This window comes from Ochlerotatus camptorhynchus, unplaced genomic scaffold (genome assembly GCF_037179485.1).
Source record: "Ochlerotatus camptorhynchus isolate MF236.1 unplaced genomic scaffold, CSIRO-AGI_Acam_v1.1 ptg000077l, whole genome shotgun sequence".
NCBI lineage: Eukaryota > Metazoa > Arthropoda > Insecta > Diptera > Culicidae > Ochlerotatus > Ochlerotatus camptorhynchus.
This window is the reverse complement of record NW_027040567.1, coordinates 9,934,634-9,947,670: the sequence shown is the minus strand read 5'-3', so window position 1 is coordinate 9,947,670 and position 13,037 is coordinate 9,934,634. Positions and strand designations below refer to the sequence as shown.

The 13,037-nt window shown below is 43.3% G+C and overlaps 1 protein-coding gene across 1 annotated transcript in view; it reads right to left on the bottom strand.

Moving 5' to 3' along the window:
- Nucleotides 1-13,037, bottom strand: part of slif (slimfast) — a 52,122-nt gene that overhangs the window by 32,525 nt on the left and 6,560 nt on the right. The gene's annotated exons all lie outside the window — the stretch shown is intronic.

Below are 13,037 nucleotides of genomic sequence, written 5' to 3'. Positions count from 1 at the left end.
CATTAAATATATCGTCATGGAACTCACTATGGTGGGGGATTCGCGTAACAAATAATATTTTAATTGAACGTTAAATGCGTGTACGACGGTTGAGGCGAATGAGTTACGTCTGTTTATCTGTGGTTACACCTCAAACGCCAATGTGTTATGATATGTTTGTTTCAATCAGTCAACAAATCAAAACTCCTAAACAATAATAACCGGGCCGCGCGTCGTGATCGTAAACATATGACCTATTAGCAAGCAAACAGAAGCAGTTTTGGGTATTTCGGCCAATGCTGGAAAATTTTTATTTGAAATCAATTTGAAACCTGACATAGTGCGAATTGTTATTAGTCATTATCCTAGTGTTTTAAAAAATTCAGAATGTTACTACATGACAAACAAAGGTACAAATTTAAATTGAAGATGCACTGATTAGAGCCTCATGAAATCAAACCTTTTCGTCGCTATAGAGCAAAACATAAAAAAAAAACGTGATTAATCCCCCTTATCGATAACAAGTTCCTTTCTCGTGTAATATTAAATAGCTTAATTTCTTATTGTGTTTACCGGAAGTAAGTGGTGTACACCCTAATATCATAGAGGTAACTCTAAGACTCGTAGGTCCCGAAGAAACGTGCGCAACTTTTTGGCTCAGCTCTGGTACTCACTTCGGTCCCAAGCTTCGGTCCCCTTGAAACATAGGAAAATCCACTAACCCCTCATTTTATCTGTCAAATTTTCATAGCGAATCACAACAAACATAGTGTAGTACTAGAATTTTGACTAGTATGGGGTACGTTAATCGTTTGCTTGGGACCAATAGGCTAGTCAAGTAGTGAACCAATTTAAAATCGTTAGATTCGTATTGATTGTTGCTAATATGGAGTGTAGAATTTTCATTTAGCGTGTAAATCAATGCGCTCGCCCAAACGAAATGTTGGGTTCACCTTCGGGCGATGTTTTTGGTAAACACAGCTTTCAACCGATCTAGAAAATAAACGATCGACAGTTTTTGGTTGAAACTTCAAACGAACCAGTTTACTTTTATCGCGTTCCAACTTCCAATACCTTATCAAATCTATTCCGATAACACAGTATTGCCATAGAGGTAACTCTAAGACCACTGGGTCCCGAAGAAAATCATTATTATTTTTGGCTCACTCAGTACCAGAACAACGGTCCCAAGCAGTCCCAAGCTATTTCACTCACCCCTGCATGTTCTGCATGAATCCACACACCCCTGATGTTATCTGTCAAACTTTCATAGCGAATCAAAACAAACATAGTGTAGTAATAGAATTTCAACTAGAATAGGGTACGTTAATCGTTTGCTTGGGACCAATAGGCTACTAAAGTGGTGAGCCAATTTAAAATCGTTAGTTTCGTATTGATTGTTGGTATTGCAGTCCTCCTCTTCAGTAGCATTTTTCGGTTGTCGTTCGCAAGCGAGCAGAAATATAAATGGAGTAACTTGGGACCGAAGATAGTACCAGAGCTGAGTCAAAAAGATGTGCAATTTTCTTCGGAACCTTCTATCTTTCAAACTTTCATAGCGAATCAAAACAAACCTAGTGTAGTACTAGATTTTCGACTAGAATGGGGTACGTTATTCGATTTGCTTGGCACCAATAGGCTAGTCAAGTAGTGAGCCAATTTAAAATCGATAGTTTCTACCGTTTGCTAATATTGCTGAAATCGTAGTAGGCCGCGCTGTGAAAATGACGTGTTTTTGTTTTGCTGCGTCGTTTTCGTTCTAGTGAAAATGTTATAAATTTACAATTTCATGTTTAAAAAGTGTTATTTTGAAAGTACAATAGCTAGTACAATAGTGATGTTGAAAAGTGCATTAAGTGAAAATTTTCAAACTCTTTTCCGTTGCATGTGGTGCCGACTGTTGATTTACATTTTCGTTCCTCTGTCCTCGATAAAAATATCCATCTAATTAAAAACGATCATTTCAAAACTTACTAAATACGCGTCAATCAAGTATTGCACTACTGCTTGATTGAAAGTTTCAGTACATTATCAATGGTGTATATTTGCATCGATAATGTATTGGAGCGGGGCTTATCATGTGTGAAAATAGCTTCGGAATGCTTGCGTTCTTGAAATGGGCTAACTGCGGTAGAGCCATAGAGGTAACTCTAAGATTAGTAGGTCCCGAAGAAACGTGCTCACCTTTTTGGATCAGCTCTGGTACTATCTTCGGTCCCAAGCTAATCAATGCACCCCTCGAAACATAGGAAAATTCACGAACCCCACATTTTATCTGTCAAACTTTCATAGCGAATCAAAACAAACATTGTGTAGTACTAGCATTTTTACTAGAATGGGGTACGTTAATCGATTTACTTGGGACCAATAGGCTAGTCAAGTAGTGAGCCAATTTAAAATCGTTCGTTTCCACCGGTTGGTAGAGCTGTCACCTTCTAACTCCTGGGTTCAGGCTTCTGGCATTCATAAGAAATGATTGCAGGCAGATTTTATCCATAATGCCACTGCCAGACGGGAGTTAGGCCAAGGACGAATCTTTATTCTAATCTACGATTCCACATACTAACATACTAACCTTTTACACATGAGAACCTCCTATCGTTTAGAATGAATTTTGCATATGTTTAGGATCAACAAACATTTTCAGGCGCAAAAAAACAACAGGATCGAGCTGATAACGTTTCTTAATTCCAATGGTAATGGTAATGGGCAGCAACAACGGAAAGATAAACTACTTACAGCTTCTATTTATTAAATGCTTGATATAACGATTGCCAGCAACGCCGGCTGGGTGTATCTTATGGCTTACCCTCCCTTCTAACAAAAATCAGCCCTTCCCATGACACTTATGAGGGGTCGTAGGGTTCTCTGCATCTCTCTTAAGTAAGTGTCGATCTAACATTCCTCTACTTTCCCCACCAGATGCAAGGACGTCGCCAGGACAGCTCTGGTCTGTTGGAGGGAGACACATCATTTATCTGGACTACAAATGGTGAGTTGACAACCTAGCTCTGGTTCTCACAAGTTCCTACATCACACATTCCCGTGGTGTAACCTGGGCAATGTTGTCCTTCTGACAATAGCAAAGTGAGGGGGTGCGACGCGAACACGGGTGCGGTAACCATAACACGGCGATAAAGGAAATGCGTCGCCAACCCGCAGGAGTGCCAACCGGCACATTAGCATCGACGCCAGTAAGATCCTTATTACGGCATACTGGACCCGGCATGGAACTATGGACACTACACGGCACAATGCATTGGAAAATTTAAAAAACAAAAAAAATATATAGGACGCCGGCAAGACGCCAGACAGTGAAAACGGCGGGATAGAAGCGGGATATTGTAGAGATCACCAGAGTCGAACCTGGGGGCCACTGCGAGTTCCAGCAGCAGCAGTAAGTCCCAAGGAGAGTAACCAGGCGTTGGGCTAAGCCAGATATTCACACCGATATCCAGCAGTAGCAAATCTCATGAACAAGGAAGACAGGAAGGACAAGGAGCAGCCTAGGCCTCGCAGGGAGAGAAGCAAGGGTGACGCTCTGGTTGTTGTTGGCGAGAACGTGGTGAAAACCAGGCGAACCCAGAAAGGCAAGATGCTTTTTGAGCTGAAAAGGGATCCTACGGTTAAGAGTGCAGCTTTTACGGAGCTCGTCGAAAAATCTCTATGCGGGACGGCGAACGTAAGAGCCTTATCCCAGGAGTCAGCGGTCGATTGCAGGGATCTGGACGAAATCACAACGGAAGGCGAGTTGAAAAGTGCACTGAAGGTGCAATGCAACCTGGGAGACGTACCGATGGCAATTAGGTTGAGGAAGGCGTATGGTGGCACGCAGACGGCGTCGATACGACTTTCTTCGGACGCAGCTAACGATCGCAGCAGACAGGCCGAATCAAGGGTGGGTGGTCAGTGTGCCCGTTGAAAGCTATTCCTCGGGTGTCTAAGAAAATGGAGAGATGCTACAAATGCATGGGCTTCGGTCATCAGGCGAGACACTGCAAAGGCCCTGACAGATCTGATCTGTGCAGGAAATGCGGAGAGAAGGGGCACGTTGCAAAAGACTGCACAAAGCAACCGAGGTGCATGCTCTGCAAAAAGGAGGACGGAAAATGCCATGTGACGGGAAGTTTGAGGTGCCCAGAGTTCAAGAAGGCGATGGTGGGCCAGTAATAATGGAGGTAACCCAAATAAATCTCAATCATTGCAGCACAGCACAGCAACTGTTGTGGCAGTCGACAACGAAAACAAAGTGCGACGTTGTTATCATTGCAGAGCCATATCGAGTCCCTCTCGGTAATGGTAACTGGGTGGCGGATAGAGCGGGAATGGCGGCCATACAAGTCATGGGCAGGTATCCCATTCAACAAGTGGTGGCGGGCTCATACGAACGTTTGTGAATGTAATCTGTGTATGTAGTTGCTACGTACTCCCGAGAAGGACAAATTCCACCAGATGCTAGATGAGCTCACCGGAGAGCTCATTGGACGGAAACTAGTCGTCATCGCAGGAGATTTCAATGCTTGAGCATTGGATTGGGGGAGCAGGTGTACCAACGCAAGGAAGCTCAGGCAAAGTTGAACGTCAGTCTGGCCAACTTAGGAACCAGCAGCACCTTCCGCAAAGATGGTAGGGAATCCATTATAGACGTCACTTTCTGCAGTAAGTCGCTAGTGGCAAATATGAACAGAAGAGTGTGCGAAGAGTACATCCATAGTGACCATCAGGCGATCCGGTACAGTATCGGCGAACGGACACCGATGGAAATGTGGAAGACGAAAGTAAGCGAGCGGAAGTGAAAGACAAAGGCATTCAATAAGGATCTCTTCATCGAAGCTCTAAGGGTAGACAGCAGCATCCCGGGTCTAAGCGCGAACGAGTTGACCGAATCAATAGAAAGGGCATGTGACACAACTATGCCGAGTAAACTGGAACCAACGAACAAGCGGCGTCCAGCTCACTGGTGGAATGAGGAAATTAGCACCCTCCGTGCTAGTTGTCTTCTAGCCAGGCGGCGCGTTCAGAGAGCAAGAACGGAAGCAGACAGAGAGGAGCGCAGGGTGGTGTTCCGAAAGTCCAGGGCTGCACTAAAACGAAAGATAAAGCTGAGCAAGTCAAACAGCTCCAAGGAACTGTGCCACGATGCCGATGCCAACCCGTGGGCCAATGCATACCGAGTCGCGATGGCGAAGATCAGAGGTCCAACGATGCCGGTTGAAATGTGTCCCAACAAGCTGAAAGTCATCGTGGAGGAACTTTTCCCACAGCATGACCCAACGACCTGGCCACCTACACCATATGGCGGGGAAGATGGAGACAACGTTGAACAAGTCTCCAACGAGGAACTCGAGGAATTCCCAACGTAGCGTTGAAGGCAGCGATCCAGACGTTCCCGGACATGTTCAGGATAGTGCTGCAGAAATGTCTGGACGAGGGTCAGTTCCCTGATAGGTGGAAGCTCGGGTGGAAGGTACAAAAGCTTGTGCTGTTGCCAAAGCCCGGAAAACCGCTGGGGGATCTTGCATCGTATAGGCCAATATGCTTGCTGGATACTGTTGGAAAGCTCTTCGAGAGGATCATCCTGAACAGGCTGACGAAATGCACGGAGAGTGAACACGGGTTGTCGGAGAGGCAGTTCGGATTCCGGAAAGGAAGATCGACGGTGGATGCAATTCGGACAGTAATTGACAGAGCCAAGCTTACAAACAGAAGCGGAGAGGAAATCGCTACTGCGCAGTGATTACGATTGATGTGAAGAATGCATTCAATAGCGCCAGTCGAGTCGTGAGTGCGTAGAGTACGAAAAATGGTGAGAACGGGGTCGATGGCTAAGTGGCAGCAGGAGTAGGATGCAGCAGAGAACGGTAGATAGACACACAGGCTAATACCGATTATTTCGACCTGGGTGAATAGGAAGCATGGAGAAGTCAACTTCCACTTGACGCAGTTCCTGTCTGGTCATGGCTGCTTCAGGAAGTACCTGAATCGGTTCGGACACACAACGTCACCCTTCTGTCCGGAGTGTGGGAATGTGGAAGAATCACCAGAGCACGTGGTCTCGAATGTCCTAGATTTGATACTGTGCAAGAGGATATGCTCGCCCTTAGCACAGAGAATGTCGTCGAAGAAATGTGCCGAGAGGAGGGCACCTTTAACGCCGTCAGCAGAGCAGTAACGCAGATCATGTCAGCGCTGCAGCGAAAATGGCGAGAGGACCAGCTAGAAAGTAGTAATGTACTCACACTAGTGCGAAGTGAAAGCCGAAGCCGAGAGAACTCTCCGTCAGAGTAGACTGAATCCACCACTAGGGTTAACCGAGTAGAACGCGACGCTGGGAGCTAAATGGCTAAATGGCTAAATGGCTAAATGGCTAAATGGCTAAATGGCTAAATGGCTCACAAATTACTATCTAACAGCAACGGATGAAGGTGGGTCTCCTTCTTAACAACAGTTTGGAGCTCGTACCACCTAAGACATTGTGCAACCTGGTTTATGCTATGCTATGCTATACTATGCTAAGTTGCACACTAATATTGCAATTATTCATTCCCTCACACCCGGACATGATTTGGTTTGGATACCTCTGGAGACTTATATAGAGTGTCTAACATTGGCAACACTCAGGCATGTTCCAGGTGCCGATGCCATAGCCCTCAGAATATGAATTGAAGCTATTTAATATTATACGAGAAAGGCATTTTTGACTGATAGATAGATTAATAGAGGTTTTTGGCTAACAACAACTGGGTATAGATAAACCAGTCATAATCATACATTCCTATTATGGTGCGATCCGATTATATGGAATATGCAATCCAACGTATCCAGTATTTTGCGTTAAATAAAAGTTGTCAAGGAAGTTCTATCCAGTGTCCTCTGGACATTATTGACGTAGAAAATGTTTACATTTTTGTATCTACACACTACGAAAAAGTCATGTAAATTTCCGTGCCCTGAGACCGACACATGCAAGCCGCCCAAATGACATACCTACGAATCAGTTGAAAGAAACGAGAAAATCAATTCAATCAAGCGTACTTTTCGTCGAGTTCCGTATGCTTCGGCTTAGGAGCACATAATTTTACATGACATGTTTGTTTACGTTCCATAATTTACGTCAAAGATTGTAAAAATAGCTATTTCTAAGTAGGCTTTGCAATCAATATAAAGGGGTAATTCCGGAGTGATTTGAGATTTAGGCGTAATTGCATTTGTAAACAAACACGTCAATCACCATTTTCTCGCGAGTAAAAGCTCAATCTAGAAAACTAATAACACTATCAGGTAGAGGAATTATTCCTCTATCATATGGTATAGTTTATTTACGAGATTAAGTTTTTATTCATGGGTAATCGGCAACTGATGTGTTTGATTACAAATGCAATTACGCCAAAATCTCAAATCACTCCGGAATTGTCAATGAAAACCAAAATAGACTCAAGAGAATATTATCTCGATGAACATTTCAAATAGTTCTATCTGCTTTGATCGATTCTCTTCATCGACTTTCTCTTTTGATAACCACGCCTACGCAAATGCATTAGGTGCTATTTTTGCCACACAGTTTGATAGCAGAAGTTCCTATCTTGTGCTTAGAACGTTCAACACAGCAGGGAATGCTTTTGAAGTTGAGTTATTAATGAAAGAGAAAGTCGATGAAGAGAATCGTTAAAGCAGATAGGACCTTTTTAAAATGTTTATATAGATATATAAAGGGTGCTACTATCAAAATTTTGTCGACTTACACACTAAGATTATTTTACCGAAATCCTGGGGGCAAGACAACTGCACTCAGAGTAAATATATTTGCAGCGAGTAAATTTGAGTTACTCATATTTACTCAAAAATGAACAAAGTAGTCTCGATTTTCTGATCAAAGAAATATCATCTGACAGCATATTTCGTTTTAAGCATTTGTTCGCACATTTGACAGATCGAATCGCTCGTTTAAAAAATCGAATTGTGGACAAACAAAATGCTACTGTGGTGGTTTGACTGCACGACGGTTTTACGGGGCTTGGATGCCTTTCAGGTGCCTTCCCTCGTTGGTGAGGATTCACACGGCCTAGGACGATACAGGAGTGACTGGAATGACCCGTTCCAAAAGGGGAATGCTCCTTTTCGGTTACCTGTGGTACAACCTGAGCTTGAAACTTCGTTCGTGGTCAATAGAATTGTTCCTTGACTGCTGATTGTGGTATACTATGTAGCTGCTGATTCTAGGCCAGATTAGGTAAGCTCTGGCCAGCTTCGCCAGCGGAAGAAAACCACTTCAACTTTAGCACTTTGCCAGCAATCGTAAATTTATCATTGAAAAAGCGTTGCCAGATGTATTGCCTCTAGCAATGAATAAAATTTTATTAAAACAAGCAATTGTGAAATTCGACTGGTTGTATTTAATGGTGAATAAATATCAGAAACTGAATAAATAAAAAAAAAGATCGTTTTAGGCATTTTAGCGGTCCAGTTAAAAAAATTACAGAAGATTGAATTCAACGCTAACAGGAGGGATGGTAACAGTGCCACAAACTATATTTCTCTAAGAATTGAATTTATTGAATTAATTTTGCCTAATCCGAACCTATCGAACCACCCCAAAAGTCCCTACACAGAAATTCCAAGAAAGCACGTCAACTAACTTTGCTTGACAGCATCGGTTTCAACGTAATTTTCAATATAACAATCAGGTTGCTATGAGTATATCCGGAGTGATTTGAGATTTGGACGTAATTGCTTTTGTAAACAAACACGTCAATCGCCGATTTCTCGTCAATAAAAGCTTAATCTCGTAAACTAACTATACCAAATGATAGAGGAATCATTCCTCTACCTCATAGTGTTGTTAGTTTTCATAGCGAGAAATCGACGATTGACGTGTTTGTTTACAAATGCAATTACGCCCAAATCTCAAATCACTCCGGATATAAGACATTGAGCACCGTGAGTTACTTAGAGTTACTCAAAATTAGCTTCGGTTTTACTCATGATCGATAGCTGTCTTGCCCCCAGGAAATCTATGAAATTTTACCGAAATCTCAACAGCAGTTTTCCTGTAATTTTCTGTATCTGTGTGAGTATCTGTGAAAAATCACCGAACTGTTTACCGAACGTTCAGCTTTTGAGATTTCGGTAAAATTTCATAGATTTCGGTAAAATAATCTTACTTTTTAAACTTGACGCATTTCTTTTGATCGAGCATTTAAAAAAGCTGAACACCCGAAAATCCGAACTACTCGCTAACCGAGTTAGCGAAATCGACAAATCATCATAAAATCAGACAATGCATGCAACTGATGTTGAAATAGACTCTTCCGAAGATGACAAGACTAGCTGACCTCCCCCACCTCACTTGTCACTGCATTATATTCATAATCACCGTTAAGTCACCAGTACACGAGTTTTACCACATTGTTTACAATAAACAATACCGACCGGTAAGGTAGCGGCCCTGAATGAATTGACTTTCTCTCTCTTCGATAGGTACACATACCTAGGTGCCGTTGCGCGCCAGGCGAGCTTCCGTACCACGTGAGCTGAACCGGCTCAAACTACAATCAAGTTCAAGAGAATAGTAAACGGGCGGCGGTGATGTAGTTACAAGACGAGAAATGTTTGTAGTACGAATTTAGTGTTGGCAATTAAAAGAGAAAGATACGCGAACAATTAAGCTCAAATACAATTAAAATGCTTTTATGCAGCGGTGCTTTTATGCAGCGAGGAGAAGGAGACAATGGCAAAAAGTTCGCAACTCATTTATGGCTTGGATTGGACGGCTTTTTTTGCGTAAGCGAGTCAAATCGTTTTCAATTATTTAATTGAGGATGCCATATTGATTAAATGAAACAAAAATCAATTTATGGAGCAAATGTTTTCGGTTATGCAATCGAAGTTTATGTTCCGTTGCCAATTTTTACTTGGCATTTCCTGGTATTTACAAAAAATACTAACACAATCTGCTCAAGCGCATCAGCATGCCTATTTAGCCAATTTAATAGTTTGATATGCCGTCAAATATGTACATGTCCATTGAAAGCCGTCAGCACCAGGAGTAGCATATGTAGTGATACTCTTAACGATTCTGACGTGTGGTACTGAAACACTGAAACGGGTTTACAGGGAACGCATTAACCCTCTAAATGCCTATTTTTTAAATTCTGCATGCTCTCTTTCGAAAGGCGTCCAGGCAATAGGAAAAAAATATGGATTTTTTTTAAACTAGATCTGTTCAGTTCAAAGGTCATTAGAAAATATTTTTTCAACACAACTTCACAGAATGATTTTTCAACCAATTGTTTCCAAAAGTTCAAGTCAATGATAAATAAACAGTGTTTCTAAACAACCATTGGCACAACATTTGTTAAACGATTCGATTTGTGTGGTCTCAGCTCTTTAAATTTACCCCGTAAAAAGGCGGGCTTGGGCAGCAGAGGGTTAAGCTGTTACTGATTGAACTTATCGGTACCGTCACCGTAGTCTGTCGCACGGTAAATCTAATTCATAGATAGTCAGGTGTACTTGGACTCTAGCACGAGGGCACTACTAAGGTAGCACTCAACAGTAAGTAGCAGCATATCTGAATTGGCTAGTAACCAGTCGGGTTTGTCCAGTCCACTTAAAAGTAGGAGATCAAGTTTAGCACGGGGCAGGTGAACTGCTTCATGAAAAATGCATATATCGAGTGGAATGTAGCTGAAATGGAATTCATGGATTACACACGAAACACTTCAATGTGTTCAACTTATCAGCTCTCAGTGGTGCAACGAGAAATTTGGTTGCATTCATTCTCAAGTTGCAACTGCTCCGTGGGTCTAATTCATTCGCCACATCCACGATTGTCCGCCAGAGCGAATTCAGCCGCAGTCACGCGCTTCTTCAAACGAGATAATTATCTGGCATATGTATACAGATGGAATTGTTTGAGAAAATTTAAATTGAGCCACGGGCGGCGATAAAAAACCATACGCAGCGAGACTTCCGAGGACGTAGGAGGACTTTGGCTTCGCTGCGATGATTGCATGATGAATAGACGCGTTTGTCCCCACAGGAAATTCCTCGGCAGATGACTATATAGGACGTTCTGTTTGTACATAGATTGTAAATTGTTCATTGTCTTTGGTGATAACTGCAGCTCATGAGCAAGACAGGTTGATTGTCAAATCTGCGTAAAAAACGCTGATAACCGAAGGCACCCTTCAATGGGTTGCATTATTAACTAAAGAGTAGCTATTAGTATAGACCACCGGGCAAGGTGGTAACGTTCCGGTGACATTGTCTCATCAACGAAGGAAATAGATAGTATGACAACAGCGATAAGCTAGCATCATTGTTCGGTGAATTGAACCCGAAAAGATAGTCTAGTTGTGGCAGTTGTGAAACAATTCAAACCAGCGATATGTGAAGAAACTAAGTGAACTCGTTTTAAATTTGTTAATCCAATAGCTTCATTATCACATTTTGGGCCTATCGAGCAGAAAACTTCAAATAAATCCATGATTTCAGAGTTAACAAGTCAATTATGCGTTTGGTATGATACTTTAGTTAATAAGCTACGGAACGAAGTCAATGATAACGCGTGATATGAAGGTTTGCACCCATTATTCCCAAAAAGAAAAGAAGCGCTCCGACCGAATCAATTTTTATCTCCATCCGATAGGCCGAAGTGAATTCATTGGCGTTTCAATGCATTAGGCCGAGTTTAGAATCCGTAGGCCGAGTTTGGCGTCAAGAAGCAGTGTTAGACTTTTGACAATATCTCAACGTTTGATTTTTCTTTATCAAATCTTACCGTACATACGGAAAGGTAAATAAATTTGAAAGCCATCAGTAATAATAACAGCACCATCAACGTGCACTGCCCACACGAAGGGAGACCCGACGACGAGAAAGAAGCGTTCTATGCGCAGCTGGAGCAGGTGTACGACGGCTGTTCGCAACGGGACGTCAAAATCGTCATCGGTGACATGAACGCTCAGGTAGGACGGGAGGCAATGTATAGACCGGCAATCGGGCCAAACAGCCTGCATGCCGTATCGAACGACAACGGCCAACGATGCGTGAACTTTGCAGCCTCCCGGGGTATGGTAGTTCGAAGTACCTTTTTCCCCCGCAAGGATATCCACAAAGCCACCTGGAGATCACCTGACCAACACACAGAAAACCAAATCGATCACGTTCTAACCGACGGGAATTTCTTCTGCGACATTATCAACGTCCGCACGTACCGCAGTGCGAACATAGATTCGGACCACTACCTAGTTGCAGTATGCATGCGCTCAAAATTCTCGACGGTGCATAACACACGTCGAAGTCGAACGCCACGACCCAACATTGAGCAACTACGGGACACCGGAGTTGCCCAGGACTACGCGCAGCAGCTGGAAGTTGCACTACCCACGGAAGAGCAGCTTGGCGCAGCTTCTCTTGAAGATGGCTGGAGGGACATCCGTTCAGCCATAGGTAGTACTGCTGCAGCGGCACTAGGTACTGCAATCCCGGACCGAAGAAATGACTGGTTTGACGGCGAATGCAAACTGTTAGTAGAGGAGAAGAATGCAGCACGGGCGAGAATGCTGCAACACCGCACGAGATTGAATGTGGAGCGATACAAACAAGCGCGGAACAGACAAAACTCGGTTTTCCGAAGGAAGAAGCGTCAGCAGGAAGACCGAGATCGCGAGGCGATGGAAAATCTGTACCGCGTAAACGACACACGGAAGTTCTACGAGAAGCTAAATAGTTCGCACAAAGGCTACGTGCCGCAAGCCGATATGTGCAAGGACTTGGACGGTAACCTTCTCACGAACGAGTGTGAGGTGATTGAGAGGTGGAAGCAGTACTATGACGAGCACCTCAATGGTGAAGCAGCAGAAAACGACCTTGGAGCACGCGCAGAAAACGACAGGCTACCGGCCCCTGATCTTCAAGAAGTTGAGGAGGAGATCGGTCGGCTGAAGAACAACAAAGCAACTAGTGTAGATCAACTACCAAGTGAGCTATTGAAATACGGTGGTGAAGCACTGGCTAGAGCGCTGCACTGGGTAATTGCCAAGATTTGGGAGGAG